The following is a 19,741-nucleotide window of genomic DNA, read 5'->3' on the forward strand; positions in this document are numbered from 1 at the left end:
GATCTCAGCAACCATGAGGCCATTCCTACGCTCCACCATGGCACCTTGCTCCTTCACATCTTCTGCACCTCGGACAGCATCGTCAAGGTGCAGTTGGGCATCCTAAAATAAATCACATTTGAGGTGGTCACGTTAAGAGAAACATCAGAATATGACTTGTTCAGTGCAGTTCCATTGTTTGAATATGTGTCTAACTAATGCACCTTAAACTGTCCCTGGACGTTCCTCAGCTGCTTCTGGGCCTCAGCAGCCTGGCGGTTGGCGTGGCTCAGCTGAACCTCCATCTCGTTCAGATCTCCCTCCATCTTCTTCTTGATTCTCAGGGCATCGTTTCTGCTCCTGACCTCAGAGTCCAGAGTGCCCTGCATGGAGTCAATCACCCTCTGGCTGTTCCTCTTTATCTGTTCCATCTCTTCATCCTTCTCTGCCAGCTTCCTGTCAACCTCACCCTTGATCTGGTTGAGCTCCAGCTGCACACGAAGAATCTTGGACTCCTCGTGCTCCAGAGTACCCTAAAATGTTAGGATCAAAATGTAACATCATACAGCTACACCGTTTGAATATAAAACGTATTGAAAGAAATCTAAGTGTAGTACCCCTGAGGAATAATAATAATGATGTTCATTGTTTATATTATTAATTATTGTCTCCGCCAGGCCGAAAGGCATGGCGAGAGAGTATGTTTTACCCCCTGTCCGTCCGTCCGTGTGTGTGTGTGTGTGTGTGTGTGTGTGTGTGTGTGTGTGTGTGGGTGTCATTCTGTCATTTTGTGGACAGCTAATCTCTGGCACCGTTGGCTTGATCGCAGCAAAACTGTGCACACACACTTCCTGGATGCCAGAGCAGAACCTCTGCTCCAAATTTTTAACATGGGCCTTTTATAGCGCCACCAGGAGGCCGATTTGTGCAAAACACATTTTTGAACAGTACTCCTACAGATTTTGGCCCAAAATCCCCCAAATCGGTACACAGTATCTCTATAGTCATTAAAAGAAACGGCTAATTTCAGATTTTTCATATTCCATCCTGATTGGCAAAAATTGTCTTTCAAAGTTTGCAGGAGTACTCCGTTTTGAACAAAATGCCTCAAATCATGAACACAGCATGCAATTTCCGTGAAATTTTGCACACACATTCCCATTAGGCCGAGGAAGAAATGCCATTTGAAAATGTTCAAATCAGCCTCATGGTGGCGCTGTAACAGGCCGATTCGTGTTTTTACCTATAACTGCACCGATCAGTGTAAAACTTTGTATGCATACTCTCTAGAGGCCAAGGAAAAACCTTTGCCCTGCATTTTTCACATTTGCCTTTTATAGCGCCACCAGGAGGCAGACTTATGTAAAACAATTTTTTTGATATTAAGCCTTCAGATTTGATCCAAATTTCACGCAAATCGGTACACATGATCTCTATAGTCATGTGATCAAGACGGATCTGTTTGATTTTTCATATTCCATCCTGATTGGCTAACATTGACATGTAATGTTTGCAGGAGTGGCCCGTTTTGAACAAAATGCCGCAAATCATGAACGCAGCGTCCGATTGCGGTGACACTTTGAATGCAAATTTGCACTACGTTGAGGAACAAATGCCACCCTTTTAACATTGGCCTGTTATAGCGCCACCAGCAGGTCAAATTTAGCAAAACACATTTTTAGAACAAAATTTCTCAAATCATGCATGCAGTGTCCGATTGCTGTGCACGACCTAGGAATAAATGGCACCCTTTTCACATCGGCCTATTATAGCGCCACCAGGAGGCCATAATAACCTACCTGACCTGGCGGAGACTTGTGCTCCGAGGAGCACTTTTTCTAGTTCTAAGTCATTTACTTTTTCTTATTTTGAACATGTTATGTCAAAGTGTCAAAGTGAAACTGCCAGATAGTGGGTATTTCGATGGTGAAAAGACGTTATTATGCACTGCTCCTTTAAGAAGACAGGAAACGGGGGGAGGGCTGTGTTGTGGTTGCGGAAGAGAAGCCGGGAGAAACGAAAGTGTGGAGAGAGCTTCAAGTTGAGCTGCATGCTATGTGACGAGATATATGACAACTGTTCGATTGTTTTATAAGTGTAACATAAGTGAGAAGTACGTCGGGGGACGGAGAGAACGTGGACGTCGGTGGAGAAAGAGTGAACCAGCCACCAGTTTCCATGTTTGGCTACGTTTAGCCTAGCTGTTTGTCAGATGAACACTTAAATTAACACTGTTTAGTAGTGCCAACTGACTTGCAACAGAGTCCGCGTTTCTTTTGCTTTAAGTAATGTCAACGTGAGTTTGAGAGTCACGTTCATACCGCTCGTTTTACCGCGATTTCGCGACTATAGCTGGTTCACTCTGTGCAGGAGAACGCACGCACCCACGCACGCTACACGTGCACACGCACGTGCATGCAGGTTAAGGAGAAGGACCTTGGCTGTGTGTTTTCCGGTTGTGAATTACCTCTGTCACATTCACTACAGACAGAGACTGTGAGTAAGCAACTGAACTATCTTGTGGATTAAGTGTGAAATCAAATGAGCTCCAACATGTGCACCAACGATGGTACCATAGACTAAAACCCCGGGTATTTTTCTTATTCTTTTCTTTTTTGATATTTTTGGGTTGAATGTTTGTTTACCTATGAGAGTTTGGTTGTGTTGAATAAAATACACACTCTATAGTTAAAGTGCTGAGTACAGGTGGTCTTTGACTGTGTATATTAATGATGGTTTAAATGTGTCACCGCTATTCAATGTGTTCTAGTTCCCTGAGTGTATTCAGGGTGGGGGCTCACAAGCTAACATTTTGGTCCTACTATAGTTCCTCCCAGGTTTTCCATTAGTAAATGTGAATAAGCCAGGCGAATGGGAGGGCTACATAAGATATAGACAAGACATGTAGAAACTAAAAGTTTTACCTCAGCTTCCTCCAGGGCTGTCTGGATCTCTGACTTCTCTGTCTCTGTCTGTTTCTTCGATTTCTCCAGCTCATGGATGCTCTTTCCAGTTTCACCAATCTGTTCAGTCAGGTCTGAGATCTCCTCTGCAGTTTATTGAAAATAATGAATTAGGAACTCTCCAATCAGCATATATTTTGTATTTGCATTTGAATAAAGTTGTAGTCTGATCCACAACTGATCTTGAACATTTAATGATATTTAGATAGACTCACGTTGCAGGTTCTTATTCTCACGCTTCATGGTCTCCAGTTGGTCCAGAGACTCCTCGTAGGAGTTCTTCATCTTAAACAACTCAGTGCTGAGAGAACGAGCCTCTTTCTGAGCTCCTTCCAGTTCTGCCTGACCCTCTTCATGCTTCTGCTTCCATTCTGCCAAGACCTGCACAGCATTTGTAATGAAATGTGTCATTTACCCCACTTTAAGGACCTGCACATGATTTGTAATAAAATGTGTAATTTACCCAACTTTAAGGAGACAATAATTAATTTTGTTTCAAAATAATGAATGCCAAAGCACCTTATCGAAGTTCCTCTGTTTCTTGTCAAGGTTGGCAGCCAGACCATTGGCCCTCTCCACATCAATCATGAGGTCTTCCACTTCACCCTGGAGTCTCTGTTTGGTTTTCTCCAGAGAGGCGCACTTGGAATTCACAGCCTCGATTTGCTCTTCAGCCTCCTGAAGACGCTGGGCTAGCTTCTTCCTGTTGATCAGTGTTGAATGGAATCAAATTAATGGGGGCAATATTTAGCATAGTGAGTGTTGCCTGACAGTGTAAAACATTGGTTCTCAAAGCGGGTCCGGGGCCCCCCAGCAAGAGTCCTTAGGGGGATCCAGGGGGTCCCAGCAAAAGTAGTTAATGTAGCACCAAAATCATTTAACCACTTTATCCATTTATATGTTGGCTATTTAAAAATAGCAGATCCACAAGCTCACAGCGTGACACTTTGTGCCACATTGCGAGCTTGTACATTTTTCATGGAAAATGTTTGGAAAATGTGGAATAATTTGGAATATGTTTTAATATAAATCCTCTCTTCTGGGGGTCCCTGGCACAAAACCTTTGCAGAGGGTGGTCCGTGGCCAAATATATGTATCGATTAGGGGGTCCTTGAGACCAAAAAAAAAGAGAAACATTGGTTTAAAACACTAATGACTTACTTAGCTTCCTCCAGCTCCTCAGTGCGTTGGACAGCATCAGTCTCATACTTGCTCCTCCACTGACACACCTCAGCGTTGGCCTTGGACATTCCACGCTGCAGCTCCGCCTTGGCTTCCTGTTCCTCCTCAAACTGCTCCCTCAGAAGGTCACAGTCATGGCGAGCTGATTGCACAGCATGAGCAAGGGCATTCTTTGCCTGTCAATAGAAAATGGACAAAATAATGTAAGCTGAATGAAATCACAAAAAAAATTAAAACTAGGCCTAAAAAAAGGGGGGGGATCTGTTCCTCACCTTAACCTCCTCTTCATTGAGTCTCTTCAACTCCTCAATCTGCTGAGTGAAGGCCTGCTTGCCTCTGGTGAGCTGTGAGACCAGAGCTTCTTTCTCCTCCAGTTGACGACCAAACTCACCTAATTAGAAATTTAAATATTCGTTTCAGACATAAGGGAAAAAAATGATAATCAAAGTCCAAGGATAACTGTTGATCAAAGCATTATCTCTAATTAGGGTCAATTTGCCAAACTTACCATCAACCAACCATGTCGATAAAGTAGACTAAAGATGAACATTTACCGTTCTCTGTCAACAGTCTTGCTCTCTGAGCTCCAACATCATTGATCTGGCGAACGTTCTCATCACTCTTGGCCTTAATTTCACTAAGTTGGTCCTCAAGGGTGCGGCACATCTTCTCAAGATTTCCCTGTAAATGAACATTGGACTTATTCAATCATCCTTTTTTTCTGATTGGTTCATTGCTTTGATTTGAACAGTAGAGCCACTCGATGCAGTCTATCCTTCAGTCCTCCTGTTTATAACTGGAGATGGTTTCCTTACTCATCACTGGGTTGGCCATCATTAGCTGTGAGGATATCTGTTATCTTGTCATTTATTTTGTTTAATGTTAAGCTATGTTTACTGTATCAGGGCATCATTGGAAAAGAGAGCTTGCCCTCAATGGACCTTTCTGAATAAATAAAGGCAAAATGAAAAAAAGTGTAATCTCAATAATTATGTTATACACAGGCATTCCATCATACCTTTGCCTTAGCAACAGCCTCCATGTTGCTGGACAGGTCATCGATCTCCATCTTGTATTCACTCTTCTCCTTCTCCAGTTTCTGCTTGACTCTCTGGAGGTTGTCAATCTGTTCACCCAGTTCAGCCACGCTGTCAGCCTGTTTCTTACGGAGAGCTGAGGCAGTGGCTTCATGCTGCAGGGTGGACTCTTCAAGGTCACGACGCAGCTTCTGGAACTCAGCCTCACGCTTCTTATTCATCTCAATCTGAGCAGCGGTGGCTCCTCCAGCCTCCTCAAGCCTCTCACTGATCTCCTCAAGTTCCCTGGAGAGATCAGCTCTCTGCTTCTCCACCTTGGCACGAGCGGCACGCTCCGCCTCGATCTCTTCTTCCAGTTCTTCAATACGAGCCTTTCAAATTAATTATGTTAGATTAACATCTGAAAGTATTAATTCACTTGCTTATTATTAGTGATTTTTCAGAAAATAAAAATACCTGGAGTTCTTTGATCTTTTTCTGTAGCTGAGCCCCCAAAGATTGTTCATCCTCAATCTTACTCAGAAGCTGAGTTACTTCAAAGTCCTTCCTGTGGAACACAGCACATCATATTTTAGTGTCGTTCTGCGTTAGTGTCTGTCAAGTGGTTTCTCTCCATGACATTTCATATTGTTGGTCCACATTACTTCTTTATCTTCTCATCAGACTGCTGCTTGTCATTTTCCAGGTCCATTATGGATTCCTGGGCCAGTTTCAGATCACCCTCCAGCTTTCTCTTGGTTCTCTCCAGGTCCATGCGGAGCTTCTTCTCTTGCTCCAGAGAACCCTCCAGCTGCACAATGATAAATGATTTGTATATCATCATCCATTGAAACAATAAACATAATGTGTTCCAAACATCCAATTTGCTTTGGTAAAACTCACATCGTCAACTTGCTGCTCCAGCTTGGTCTTGGCCTTGGTCAGAGTGTTGACTTTGTCTTCCTCTGCCTGCAGGTCATCCAGGGTCTGCTGATGTGCCTCTTGGAGGGCCTTTTTCTCCTTGGTCAGCTTAGCAAGTCCCTCATCCTGAGAGGCCATCTCCTCGGTCAGGTTCTTCACCTAAATTAACCCAACATAGACAGTGTTAATACGTCCTTCATCCTGAGAGGCCATCTCCTCGGTCAGGTTCTTCACCTGATATAAGCAGAACGGAATTTGCTGTCATGGAATAGATTATTATTGCACTTGGTCTCTGTCGGGTGGAAACCTCAAATGTCCAAAACAGTTACTTGCCAGGATTCACATCCAAAATTAACGAAAGTAAGAGGTTTCTACCCGACAGCAACGACTACTAACTTAATAAAACCCCAGAGAGTGTATAATCTATACCTTGTTTTCAGTGGCGTGCTTCTCCTTCTCCACTTTGGCCAAGGTGAGCTCCAGGTCATCAATGTCCTTCTTGAGCTCAGAGCATTCATCCTCCAGCTTCCTCTTCTTGGCGGTCAGTTCAGCGTTGATCTCCTCCTCGTCCTCCAGTCTCTCAGTCGTCTCTTTGAGCTTTGCCTCCAACTGGATCTTACTTTTAATAAGACCCTCACATCTCTCCTCAGCATCATTCAATGCTTCATCTCCCTAGTGGTCAATGAAAAAGAAAAAAACACACAAGCATGTCAGCATTTGTCCTGTTCAATATGTACTTTTGCAGTTGCCGTTTAGGGGGTACAGACTCTTAGGGAGCATAGTGTGAGAAAGCACAGCTTTGTGATCTGAGGGAGGGAATTGTAAAATGTCTAGTGTAGCCTGCTTACTGATGATGCTGCCAGCGTAAGGTTATTTTTCTCTTGTATCAGAGCCACCAGCTTCTCCTCTAATTCCTTCTTCTTGGCCAGGGCAGTAGACAGGTCAGTCGTCATCTTCTCGTAGTTCTCCTTCATGTTGGCCAGTTCCTTCTCAGTCTCAGCGCTCTGCAGAAGAGGCTTGATCTTGTAGTAGACCTTCATCCATGGCCAGTGTTTCACAGCGACGAACGAGCGGAGGTTGAATTGGATGGTGTAAGCGGCCTCTCTGTGGAAAAGTGTGTCATGATTGTGGACAGTGATGGAAGAAGTATACGCTTTTATTATAGTTCTGTCAGATAACTCTCGAATAGATTTAACCAATATTATAGACCGAATATATTTAAGCAATATTATAGAATGAGAATACAAGTGTGGATGTATTGTTTTATCTTGGCGTTCAGGCTCTGCTATATTTTTTCTCCCTGCTCAGCACAATCATACAGCCATCATTAACCATTAAGAGCAGGAAGATAGATATACATCCATGGGGAACAGACCAATAGCAGAGCCTACTGGTGGTGCTGGGGTGGTGGTGGGAGCAAACGCCGCATGACAACAAGCTAGAACACACAAGCGGATGGAATGCCCATTTCAAGAGAATTAAATACCCGCCCAATTGTGCGTCACGTCAGTGTATGACGTATGGATCTTGCATGACGCTGTAAACAGCCACATAGAACGAGCATGCATGTAACCTATCTCAAGTGTATACTGGCCAGAACTAACTCGCAGGCTACGTATAATTGATTTGACACTATAACAATTGTATTGGACAGTAAGTGTACTTAAATTATACTAAATATTGAATAAATGATGTTTTCAAAGTAGGCTACCTGACAGCCGTCATCTTAACAAACTCCTTCCTCATGAGGTAAGCTCGTGCGAGAGCCTGAGTCATGGTAACCAGAGCAAACAGCTTCTCATCTCGCATCTCCTCCAGCGTACCCAGCAGACCAGCTTTGAAGAACACCTGAACACAATGTTACAAACACTGTAACTAAACAACTGTAAAATCCACTTTTAGTCCTCTCTTGATAATTTTAAACCAGGTTCACAGTGTGTTTACCTTGGTGTGTCCAAACTTGTACTCATCAACGGGAACATCAATGGACCCAAGCAGCTTCTCAGAGGCTTTCTTGTTGTCCATGAACGCGCCATCGGGACATGCGCTTGCATTCAGTACTTTGTACCTGTTTTGCAGAAGTTCATGGTCATTTTGCGTGACTCCCGTGAATGGGTTTGGAACTAAAAGCTGCTGGAAAAAGGAATGAATACCTCTGCTTGAAGTCAGCATATGGGATTCTGCTTGGGAAGCCCTTTCTACAGATTCTGATGCCCTCCAGCACACCGTTACACCTTAGCTGATGTATGACCAAGAAATTCTCCATCAGGCCTGTAAAGATGTTGCTCCATTATTATTAGGACAAAATAGTTACACACTGGCCAAAGCATTAAATGACCACCTCACAATCATTGTTTACGTTTGTATTTTCTGTGTTTACCTGGAGTCTTGGACTCGTTGGGAATCAGGCAACGCACAAAGTGAGGATGAGTTGCCCTCAAGTTCGTCATCAGCATCCCCAAGTTCGCCTATTGAGACATAAAAGAACCAAGTAGGCTTATTATTAGTAAAACGTTCTCCTTTAGATACTAGTTACTTTACAGATTTAGATTGTCCTAAAACATACATTAACCACTTAAGCCCTACTGTACTGTATGTTATACTTCAGCTATTCAAATATAGCTGATCTACAAGCTCATAACTTTGATAAAGAAATTGTTTGATTCCAACATGAAAAGACGTGCTTATTTCTTATTTGGATATAATGTTGTTAATAATAATGCTTAATTCTTACAGGAATATAATGTTGATAATAATGAATAAATATTCTTACCCTGAAAGCACTAGACACAGTCTGCATGGAACCACCCTTCTTCTTGCCTCCCTTCTTTGTGTTATCTGTTTATATTTATTAGAAAAATTAAATAAAATCAAAGTTTATTCATACAGCCAATTTTCAACGCTAAAGTCCTGGACAAGAACACATTAGAAAACATCCTACTATGTCCATGATGAAAAGGAGACTAGAGGAATGTATAGAGGGAACAAGAGCTTGAGAGCACAGGTACATGTGGGCAGGCAGGGAAAGGGGCTGAGGGGGGGTTCTGTCACAGTCACAGACTTTGCCTGTCTTGTGTAGGTCTTGTATGTCTATGTGTGATGTATTTGTTCTAGTTTTCATGGTTCTATGTCCATGTCTCCCCAAGCTGTATCTCATGTGTAATCAGTCCTCATGTGTATATTAGTCTTGTTCCCCAGTCAGTCCTTGTTGAGTCATTGTTTGGTGTCACAGAGATTAATAAACATACCTTCAGGCTCAGGTGGGGGATAGAACACAGCCAGCAGTTTAACTGAAGACTTCTGGAACAGCCCAATGACAGAGTCGTTCAGTGGGTCCTTGTTCTTCTCAAGCCAGCCTGTGATGCTGTAGTCCACAGTTCCAGCGTAGTGGACCAGGGAGAAGTGGGCCTCACCCTTGCCTTTGGCAGGCTTGGGCTTCTCAAAGGCCTTGTTCTTCCCCAGATGCTGGTCAAGCAACTTTTCAGCGAAAGATTTGTCCGAAGACTTTGGGAACATGCACTGCTCTTCAAGGATGGAGAAGATGCCCAAGGGCTTTGTAAAGGAGACAAAAGAGAAAATGACAAAAACAATATTAACGTCATGTACATTAAAGCACAAAATAATTGTATACCTTCTCAATGAGCTCATGCAGACAGCCAAGTCCATGATAATATACAATAATATACTATAATAATAAAAGTATACCTTTTCAATGAGCTCAATGCAGACAGCGAAGTACATGTACATACCTTCTCAATGAGCTCAATGCAGATAGCCAGGTCCATGATAATATATAATAATATAATATAATAATAATAGTATACCTTCTCAATGAGCTCAATGCAGACAGCCAAGTCCATGTACATACCTTCTCAATGAGCTCAATGCAGATAGCCAGGTCCATGCCGAAGTCAATGAGATCCCAGGGGATGCCTTCTTTTTTGTACTCTTCTTGTTCCAGAACAAACATGGTGTGGTTGAAAAACTGTTGCAGTTTCTCATTGGTGAAGTTGATGCACAGCTGCTCCAGGGTGTTGAACTGTGTGTGGAAATATCATTAGCCCAATCTCTTGTAATTGTGTAATTGTGACAGAAATAATTAGTGTCCCACTTAAAAAAAAAGTCCATGCTTACATCAAAGATTTCAAAACCAGCGATGTCCAGCACACCAATGTAGTGGTTTCTCTGCTGCTTGGTGTCCAGCATCTCATTGATCCTAATGACCATCCAGAAGAACTCCTTCTCATAGAGGGACTTGGCCAAGGCACCGACTGAGTTCATTACCTAAGGACATAGGTAGGAGTGTGAATTACACAATTTACAATTAAGAATTCAGGCATTTAGCAGACGCTCTTAATCCAGAGCGATTTACAGCAAGCAAGGAAAACACGAGGTAATACATCAAATGTATACTGCCCTGCCAAGGTAAAGTGCAGTAACTACGAAAAAAAATAATCACTGAAAATTGGTTTAATTGTGATTCAACTGGTCAGCCAAATGAGATATCGGCATATAAGTGATATTACACTAATTGTACATCTGTTCTTGAGGTAATTGTTTATCCCCCAAAATCACAAAGGCTAATTTGACCTTTGGGATACACAAATAAGTCGGTGTGTCCAAAAACGTAGTTACTGCACTTTACCTTGGCAGGGCAGTATAGCAATCTAGGATCATAGGTAAACCAAGAACCATCATCAGTCTTAACAGTATAATATTAAAAAAATCAATAATCTGTAGGCTACATTGAAACTATACACACTATAGGATGCCAGGTCTACAAATGAACCCGGCATCTGTCTACATTCTATCTAAATGACATTTTAGCCTTTGCATAAGCCTGCAAGGTCGTCAAGGCTAGGGCAAGTGATACGGGCTAAGGTGAAGTCTGAAGAGGTGAGTCTTCAGAGGTGAGTTTGCAGTTCTAACTGCAATGGGGAGTTCTGTCCCGGGTGTTTTCGGGAAGGTTCTGACAGATTCCCTGTGTTGTTGTTTTTTTTACAGGTATAACAATAGGGCATAGCAGTGGTGGCCATTTTCTGGTTCCACTACAAAATAGTCAATGCATTTTTTCTCATTGACATCACCAAAAATATGTATATCAATTATTTTAAGCCTAGAATCAAGCCATCCAGGGCCCTGGTGAATCATGAATACATTCTTTTTTTGAAAACGGCAAAACAAAGGGTATTTATTAAACTCATTCACTGCCAAGGACGTAAAAAACGTAATTATTTCCAATTACCAATGCTGCCGTAAAAAAAATATATTTGACCCAAAGACCAAGGAGATATGATTTTTCGAAGATCTAGACTCCTATCCACTTCCTTGTTAACTTAAAACTTAAAACTTAGTACTTTTTTTTCTCCAATGAAAAATCTCTCTATATATCTATAGGTAAAAACACGAATCGGCCTGTTATAGCGCCACCATGAGGTTGATTTGAACATTTTCAAATGGCATTTCTTCCTTGGCCTAATGGGAATGTGTGTGCAAAATTTCACGGAAATTGCAAGCTGTGTTCATGATTCATGAAAAAATAATAATAATAATAATAATATGACCCAAAGACCAAGGAGATATGATTTTTCGAAGATCTAGACTCCTATCCACTTCCTTGTTAACTTAAGACTTAAAAATTCTGTTCCTGAGTACTTTTTTTTTTCAATGAAAAATCTCTGGCAGTGGGCAAACGCGGCCAGAAATAATTCAGGCAGTGAATGAGTTAAATATAGTATATCATATAATTAAATGTAAAATTTAAAGAAATCACAGAACATTTTGTTTTATGGTCATGATTCACCAGGATCCTGGATGGCTTGATTCTATGCTTAAATTAGTTCATATAAATATTTTTGGAAATGTCAATGGGAAAAATGCATTGACTATTTTGGAGTGGAACCAGAAAATGGCCACCACTGCTATGCCCATACTGTTAAAATAATACATCAGAGCACATGTTTCTGCAGAGTGGTATATTTTGTATGCTCTTCATATATTAAATAAATAAATAGAATTTGAATTAAAACTTTACTTTAATTTAAACTTTTAAACTTTAGAAAAAGTGCTCCTCAGAGCACAGGTCTCCGCCAGGTCAGGTAGGTTAGTGTGGTACAGCAATGTTTGGAATTCGCCAATCAGGCTGGAATGTGAAAAATCTTGATCACTTAACTAAAGAGATCATTTGTACTGATTTGCGTGATGTTTGGACAACATTTGTAGGAGTAATATAAAAATAATAATAATAATCGGCCTCCTGGTGGCGCCATAATAGGGCAATGTTGAAAGGGTGGCATTTGTTCCTCAACGTAGTGCGAATGTGCGTGCAAAGTTTCACCTTAATCGGACACTGTGTTCATGATTTGCAACATTTTGTTCAAAACGGGCCACTCCTGCAAACTTTAGATGTCAATCTTAGCCATTGAGGATGGAATATGAAAAATCTAACAGATCTGAAGGTAATCTGAAGGAGTAATACCCAAAAATGTGTTTTATATAAGTCGGCCTCCTGGTGGCGCTATAAAATGCAAATGTGAAAAATGCAGGGCAAAGGTTTTTCCTTGGCCTCTAGAAAGTGTGCATACAAAGTTTTACACAGATCGGTGCAGTTATAGGTAAAAACACGAATCGGCCTGTTATAGCGCCACCATGAGGTTGATTTGAACATTTTCAAATGGCATTTCTTCCTTGGCCTAATGGGAATGTGTGTGCAAAATTTCACGGAAATTGCATGCCGTGTTCATGATTTGAGGCATTTTGTTCCAAACGAAGTACTCCTGGGGGCCAATTTTTGCCAATCAGGATGGATTATGAAAAATCTGAAAGACTTGTTTCTTTTAATGACTATAGAGATACTGTATACCGATTTGTGGGATTTTTGGCAAAAATCTGTAGGAGTACTGTCCAAAAAATTATTTTGCACAAATCGGCCTCCTGGTGGCGCTATAAAAGGCCCATGTGAAAAAATTTGGGGCAGAGGTTCTGCTGTTTTATCCAGGGACTGTGTGTGCACAGTTTTGCTGCGAGCAAGCCAACTGTGCCAGAGATTAGCTGTACACAGACAAGACAGAATGACACAGGGACGGACGGACAGACGGACAGGGGGCAAAACATACTCTCTCACCATGCCTTTCGGCCTGGTGGAGACAATAATGTCATTAACTCACCTGTGGCACAGTTTGTCCCTTAGTGACATACTCGTTTCCGACTTTCACTCTGGGGTAGCAATACGCCTTAAGCATCTCTGCTGAGTTTATACCCAACAGGTAGCCAATCTTGTCAGCCTCTGAAATGTTCATACAATTTGCAATTTGCAATTTAGGCATTTAGCAGATGCTCTCTATCCAGAGAATGATTTACAGTAAGCAAGGTAAACACAAGTTAATACGTCAAATGCATAGAGATAGTAATCTAGGATCATAGGTAAACAACAACAATATATATATATATATATATATATATATATATATATATATATATATATATATATATATATATATATATATATATATATATATATATATATATATTGTTGTACTCGTTTTTTATCCCACGATTTTTTTAACCTATTTTTTCACCCAGTGCCAATTGCCTAAACTGTAATCATGGGCGCTACTCTCCCTCTGACAGCTTGGGGAGAGCCCCGAACTGAACTCATGCTTCCTTCAATGCATGAGGAGTGAGCATCACCTTCTTATCACCTGAGAGGGTGGAGTTTCCCCGGAAGGATGTAGCGCGTGGAAGGAACACGTTTATTTACCATAGGGGAAAAAGGGAGAACATGCAAACTCCACACAGAAAGGACCTTTCGCCAACCCCAAGTAGGGTATGGGCACTGATGACGTGGAGGAGAGAATACACCCCCTGCGCCCACAGTGGGAATCGAACCCAGGACCTTCTCGCTGTGAGGCGACAGCACTACTGACTGCGCCACCGCGCCACGGTAAAATATATATTATTACAAAAAATGGAAATATATTGAAAATATATTTAGCTTAGTTTAGTAATAATAATAATAATAATAATAATAATAATAATAATAATAATAATAATAATAATAATAATAATAATAATAATCATAATAATAAAGATCAGCTCACCCTCCGTGCCGTCAGGTTCTGCCTGTTCTTCACGCTGCTTCTGTTTGAACTTCATGACACCATGATGCATCACTGCACCGGTGAACTTGTAGATCATCTGTTTTTCCTCACCGTTGAAGCCCAGGACGTCAATAGCATCCTGATGTCAATAAGCAGAGATGTATTCAAAATATTGAGATTAAGCATTAGATTAACAAACATCATTTAGAACTGTGTACAACTCAACAGTTAACAAACCAACATACAGTATAAGTGTATATCCATAGTATCTGCACATTTCTAAAGTGACTTTTAAGACCTATACAATAAGTAAGTTGAAATAAAACAAATAAGATTACTGCGTCAAAAGTAATCAACAAACTATACTATTCAAATTGTCAAACATTGGCCAAATTGTCGAATATTACCTAAGAAAGAGGTAAAAAATGTGAAAACATGTAGAACGGCTATTTTCACAATATCTATCTGTGGAACAGAGTCAAACTAAATGTAATGCCTCAACTGCTACAATTCCAAGTGCTTGTTAGGATGGGGGGGGTCCCCAGTTCAAATAGGATTATTTTGGGGGGTCACTGCCTGAAAACTTTGAGAACCACTGCTTTATAAAATACATTGTGCAGAGCAACTGACTGCAGTTCACACTATAGTGAGTATTAGAAAGAAACAAATATTTTCACTGACATCAGTAGCTTCCAGCTCCTCCTTGTCGTTAATGCTGGCCACAGTGATCTGACCCATGCTGATCAACGGGAAGTCGTAGGGGTTGGAGGAGATCAGACACATTTCTTAAAAGGGATTAAAAAAGGGTGAACATGTGTTTTTATTCATTAATTTATGTTCTCAATGCATCATCAGTAATTCCACTTACCAATAATCTCAGGTTTGTGGTTGGTCATCATCTGGAAAAAGATGTGGTAACCTCTCTCTGCAGGAAGCTGATAGGTCACTCTAGACTTCTCCAGCAGATCTATATGGGTTGTACATAACTCATAGTAATAATAATAATAATAATAATAATTATTATTATTATTATTATTATTACATTTATAATACTAATTATAATTACAATTACAATTACAATTACAATTATAATAATTATTATTATAATAACAATAATAATCTATATGGGTTGTACATAACTCAAAATGTAATCCTCAAATTAACGCATACAGTATATAATTTATCATCTGTGAACTTCATACTTACATGTCTCAATATCAGCACTGGCCAGTTTACCCGTTGTGCCGAAATGGATTCTGATGAATTTACCCTGTTTGATAAAGCACAATTAGTTGCATCTGCACTGTGGAATTATTGCAGGTTTTCTCATAAAATGTCATTATTTATACTTACAAAGCGAGAGGAGTTGTCATTCCTCACAGTCTTGGCATTACCATAGGACTCCAGCAAGGGATTGGCTGCAATAATCTGATCCTCCAGTGACCCCTAGAATGTTTTAGACATCGCCCAATAACAAATTTGTTCAGCATTCTTTTAAATTGAATTGCTATATTGCATATAAATGCTTTATGTTTCTTTTTTTTTTTTTTTTTTTTAAACCTGTGCACATACCTTGATTTTACCGGCCGCCGCTTTTTCTCCACCAGAACTAGCTGTTGCAAAGTACTGGATGACACGCTTGGTGTTCACAGTCTTTCCAGCACCGGATTCTCCACTGGTTATAAATGCATACATTCAGAGAAATGCAGTTAGTGAATTTGTGTACAATGTTGCTTTTTTTAATGCCTATTAGATGGGAAACTTACGTGATCAGGACAGACTGGTTCTCTTTATCTGTAGAATGTAAAGCAAACTTTTAGTCATGGATACAGCAAAAAACATTATAGTTATATATATATATATATATATATATATTATTATTTTTTACATTGTACTGACTAGTACGTACCCATCAGCATGAACTGATAAGCGTTGTCAGAGACAGAGAAGATGTGGGGTGGAGCCTCAATACGCTTCTTGCCTCTGTAGGCATTTACAACCTCCTGGTCGTACACTGGGAGCCACTTGTAGGGGTTCACAGTTGCACAAAACAAGCCAGAGTAGGTCTGAAGGGGAGAAGAGAGAGAACATTAATATCATACAACATAGCACTGAGCATGCCACATATCTGGGACAACGGATCACTAGAGCAGGGATTACAGTCACCTGTTGCAAGTGGCATCAACTAATGAGCAAGTTAACTTCAGAACCATGAGTTTGTTTGAATCTGTCATTCTATGGATTTCACTTGATGATATAACGTGTGCTCTGTATTTTTCTTTCTTTGCTATCGACAGGTGCAATACTGTACTGTTCTCAGCATGTAGAAAACCTTACATAGATCATCCATGCTGCATAACGCTCTTTGAGGTTATACAGGACAGTGGCTTCAGTGAGGTGGGTCATCATGGCCATATCCTCAATTTTGTCATACTTGGGAGGGTTCATAGGGGTGACATCAGCCTCCTTTGCAACTCTTTCCTAAACATAAAAACACAACTTTAGAATGTCTTGCAATTACAGTTGTACTGTGTCACTATTTTATTTCAGATCCACCTCTACCTATACAGTACATACCTCCTTTGTAATGAGTGTTTCTATGGTGATTTGATCACCTTCCTTCTTTAGGATTTTACACTTGACGTACAGCTCCTTAACATCAGTCACAAATGCTGCAGATTTGGCATCAAAGGGCGCACTTTGAGCCTCCATTCTCTCCTTCTCTGGCTTACGGAGGTAAATGGCGGCCGGGCCATACTGCTCCATCTCTGCGTCCGTACTCATGGTGGCGGCTTTCTGTAGACAGACAAATAGATGGTGTTGATGCCATGGCTGACTTGAGATCTGAGCAGATACTTGCGGGACTATTCTTATGGTTATAGCTTAGTGTAGGTTTAATAGAAACACACTTACTTTTCCCCTCTACCAGTAGCAGTGGAACCTTCTGTGCAACCCTTAAGTGTGAAAGAAACACATTTTTAGGACATTAACATGAGTTGAATGATTCAATACAATTCATATTCATGAATTAGATTATATGAATCCTAATGTTCATTCTTGCCAGACACCACTGCAAGTTCTTATTAGTTCCACATTTGAAAACAGTGATCCATTTCAATATTATTACATGCAATGAAATGAAATGCTGCTTGCCCATTCAGTTATTTTCGTTTGTGTGTTTGTTTTTAGCGTATTCCTAATTTCACCAAGTCCTTTTTTGTCATTACAGCCATTTCTTGTTTTTTTTTATGGAGTACCAAAAGCATTGCTAGATTTTCTTCTTCTTTCTAATACACTTTGATTCCATTGTATGAATTAATGTTACAGTCAGAGGTGGGTAGACTAGCCAAACTGTACTCAAGTAAAACATATTGCTACTTTAAAATAAAAATAAAAATAATAATAATGATAATAATAACTCTAGTCTAGTAGATGTAAAAGTACAAGCATTGCAAATTAGTATTTATATAATCATAACATAATTGAATTGTCTAAATAGAAATGAAAGAACAAAAGGACATTCCAATCTGGCCCAAACCATATCATTATAAATAAAACAACACACAATCAATCATTTCAATCTGTACAATATAACATCAATTATGCTGCCCACTCATTGTGTGTAACCTCGGGTCATATGTGGCACGTATGTTCGGAGTCAGGTTAAAAAAACATGTCTAATAGATTTATATGACCAGGAATAGCTAACACCTCTAAAACATTTATGACTACGAATAACTAACATCTCTAAGACATGTATATGACCATGAAGTCTCACTCACCACCTAATGGAACTCTGAACTCCTCTGCAATGGGTTCTGTGTCAACCGTCTCCGCATGCTTATATTGGCTGTTAATTGCAAGCTATGCAGAAGGTAAAAGTAGGAATGTCCCTTAAAGGACTTTAGAGGCCATTCCTATAGTATCCTTGTAGCCAAAATATTCCCAGGAAACTTGATAGTGCTTCTTGGCTATGTGGTGTATGTCCATCAGTCCGTGTCAGTGGCTATGGTATAAAAATAGCATAACAAGCAGGGTGCTGGGGTGCTGGGTCATCACAGCATGTCTTGACAGATACATTTGAGGAAGTTGTCATTTTGCTTGTGAAGTTTTCACATCTTTTACTTAAGTAAAGGTATCAAGACCACAATGTAGGAATACTCTGTTAGGGCACGGTCACACCTATGGTCTACCTATGAGGGCACGGCCCAACTGCACTTTTATTTTACCTCTGGGGCGGAATCTGCCAATGCTTTGTCAATACAAATGCATGGATTCTTGGAAAAAATCCGCAAGACCAAGAATCCATGTTTGCATTGACAAAGCATTGGCAGATTCCGCCACAGAGGTAAAATAAAAGTGTGGTGTGGCCGTGCCCTGAGGGTGGATTCTGCAAATGCTTTTCAATGGGAACGGAGAGTTTTTTTTGCAGAAATCCGCGAATGTCAAGAAACCACTCCATTCCCATTGAAAAGCATTGGCAGAATCCACCCCCATAGATAGAATTAAACTTTGGTGTGACCGTGCCCTTACAAGTAAAAGTCCGGTAAGGACACGGTCACACCGCACTTTTAATTTACCTATGGGGCGGAATCTGCCAATACTTTGTCAATGCAAATGCGTGGATTCGTGGTCTTGCGCATCTTTGTGTGTCGCGCACATCTTGCATTTATGCGCTCTATACGCCTGCTGATACATGCCATACAATACTGGCTGCAAAAAACTGTCGGCCGCGCACAACCTGAGTTGAACAGCGGGCAACCATTGCAACCATTACGAGTAAAATTACAAAAGTATTGGCTTCAAAAGTAAAATTACGCATACACAGAATGTCCCATTTCAAAAGTTTTCAAATGTTCCTTTGAAAATAACAAATCTACAAGCTTGTAGATCGGCTATTTTGAAATAGCCTAAATATATATAGGGATGAAGTGGTTAATGTATGTTTTGTAACGAATAATCTAAATCTACAAAGTAACAAACTAAATCTGTCAAATAATTGTAGTGGAGTAAAAGTACAATATTTGCCTCTTGTATGCTTCATACTTCCACTGCACTCAGGAGGAAAACTTTAGTTACTTTTGGGGGGTTTTGATGTTTTTCTAGTCAGGGTCAGAGTTGTTAACAGCTCCAGCTTAATGTGCAACCTTGTTTTCTCACTCAACAGTTGAGTGAGAAAAACAAACAGCCTAACAGTAGTGTATACAGGGTATCTGCAATTTAAGGTCTTTGAAGACCTTTTTAATACCTCTAAAATGCAAAAAGAAATAACAAAAAAGACTATTAAAGACCATTACTGCATCAAAAGTAAAAATCAAACTATACCTTAAAAAAATTAAAAACTAGAAAAAGTGCTCCTCGGAGCACAGGTCTCCGCCAGGTCAGGTAGGTTATTGTGGGGCAGCAATGATTATAGAGATACTGTGTACTGATTTGCGTGATGTTTGGATAAAATCTGTCGGAGTACTGTCAAGAAATGTGTTTTGCAAAAAGCGGCCTCCTGGTGGCGCTATAAAAGGCTAATTTGAAAAATTTGGGGCAGCCAGGGAGTGTGTGTGCACAGTTTCGCTGCGATCAAGCC

At 40.4% G+C, this 19,741-nt stretch overlaps 1 pseudogene across 1 annotated transcript; it reads right to left on the reverse strand.

Moving 5' to 3' along the window:
* Nucleotides 1–319: 319 nt before the first annotated feature.
* LOC308104036 (myosin heavy chain, fast skeletal muscle-like) lies at nucleotides 320–17,115 on the reverse strand (annotated as a pseudogene). The gene is made up of 33 exons: nucleotides 17,074–17,115; nucleotides 16,738–16,956; nucleotides 16,498–16,641; nucleotides 16,070–16,226; nucleotides 15,927–15,954; nucleotides 15,733–15,835; nucleotides 15,514–15,606; nucleotides 15,367–15,430; nucleotides 15,029–15,127; nucleotides 14,842–14,945; nucleotides 14,161–14,299; nucleotides 13,228–13,346; nucleotides 10,196–10,345; nucleotides 9,930–10,100; nucleotides 9,310–9,613; nucleotides 8,835–8,899; nucleotides 8,442–8,529; nucleotides 8,215–8,332; nucleotides 8,006–8,129; nucleotides 7,773–7,909; nucleotides 6,910–7,165; nucleotides 6,491–6,733; nucleotides 6,044–6,220; nucleotides 5,806–5,951; nucleotides 5,618–5,708; nucleotides 5,143–5,532; nucleotides 4,679–4,805; nucleotides 4,397–4,515; nucleotides 4,104–4,300; nucleotides 3,462–3,645; nucleotides 3,158–3,323; nucleotides 2,904–3,028; nucleotides 320–512 (listed from the first exon to the last, which is right to left on the reverse strand). The product of its transcript is annotated as a myosin heavy chain, fast skeletal muscle-like (transcript).
* Between the last annotated feature and the right edge of the window lie 2,626 nt (nucleotides 17,116–19,741).

This window comes from Gymnoscopelus braueri (assembly GCF_963280865.1).
Source record: "Gymnoscopelus braueri genome assembly, chromosome: 17".
Classification (NCBI taxonomy): domain Eukaryota; kingdom Metazoa; phylum Chordata; class Actinopteri; order Myctophiformes; family Myctophidae; genus Gymnoscopelus; species Gymnoscopelus braueri.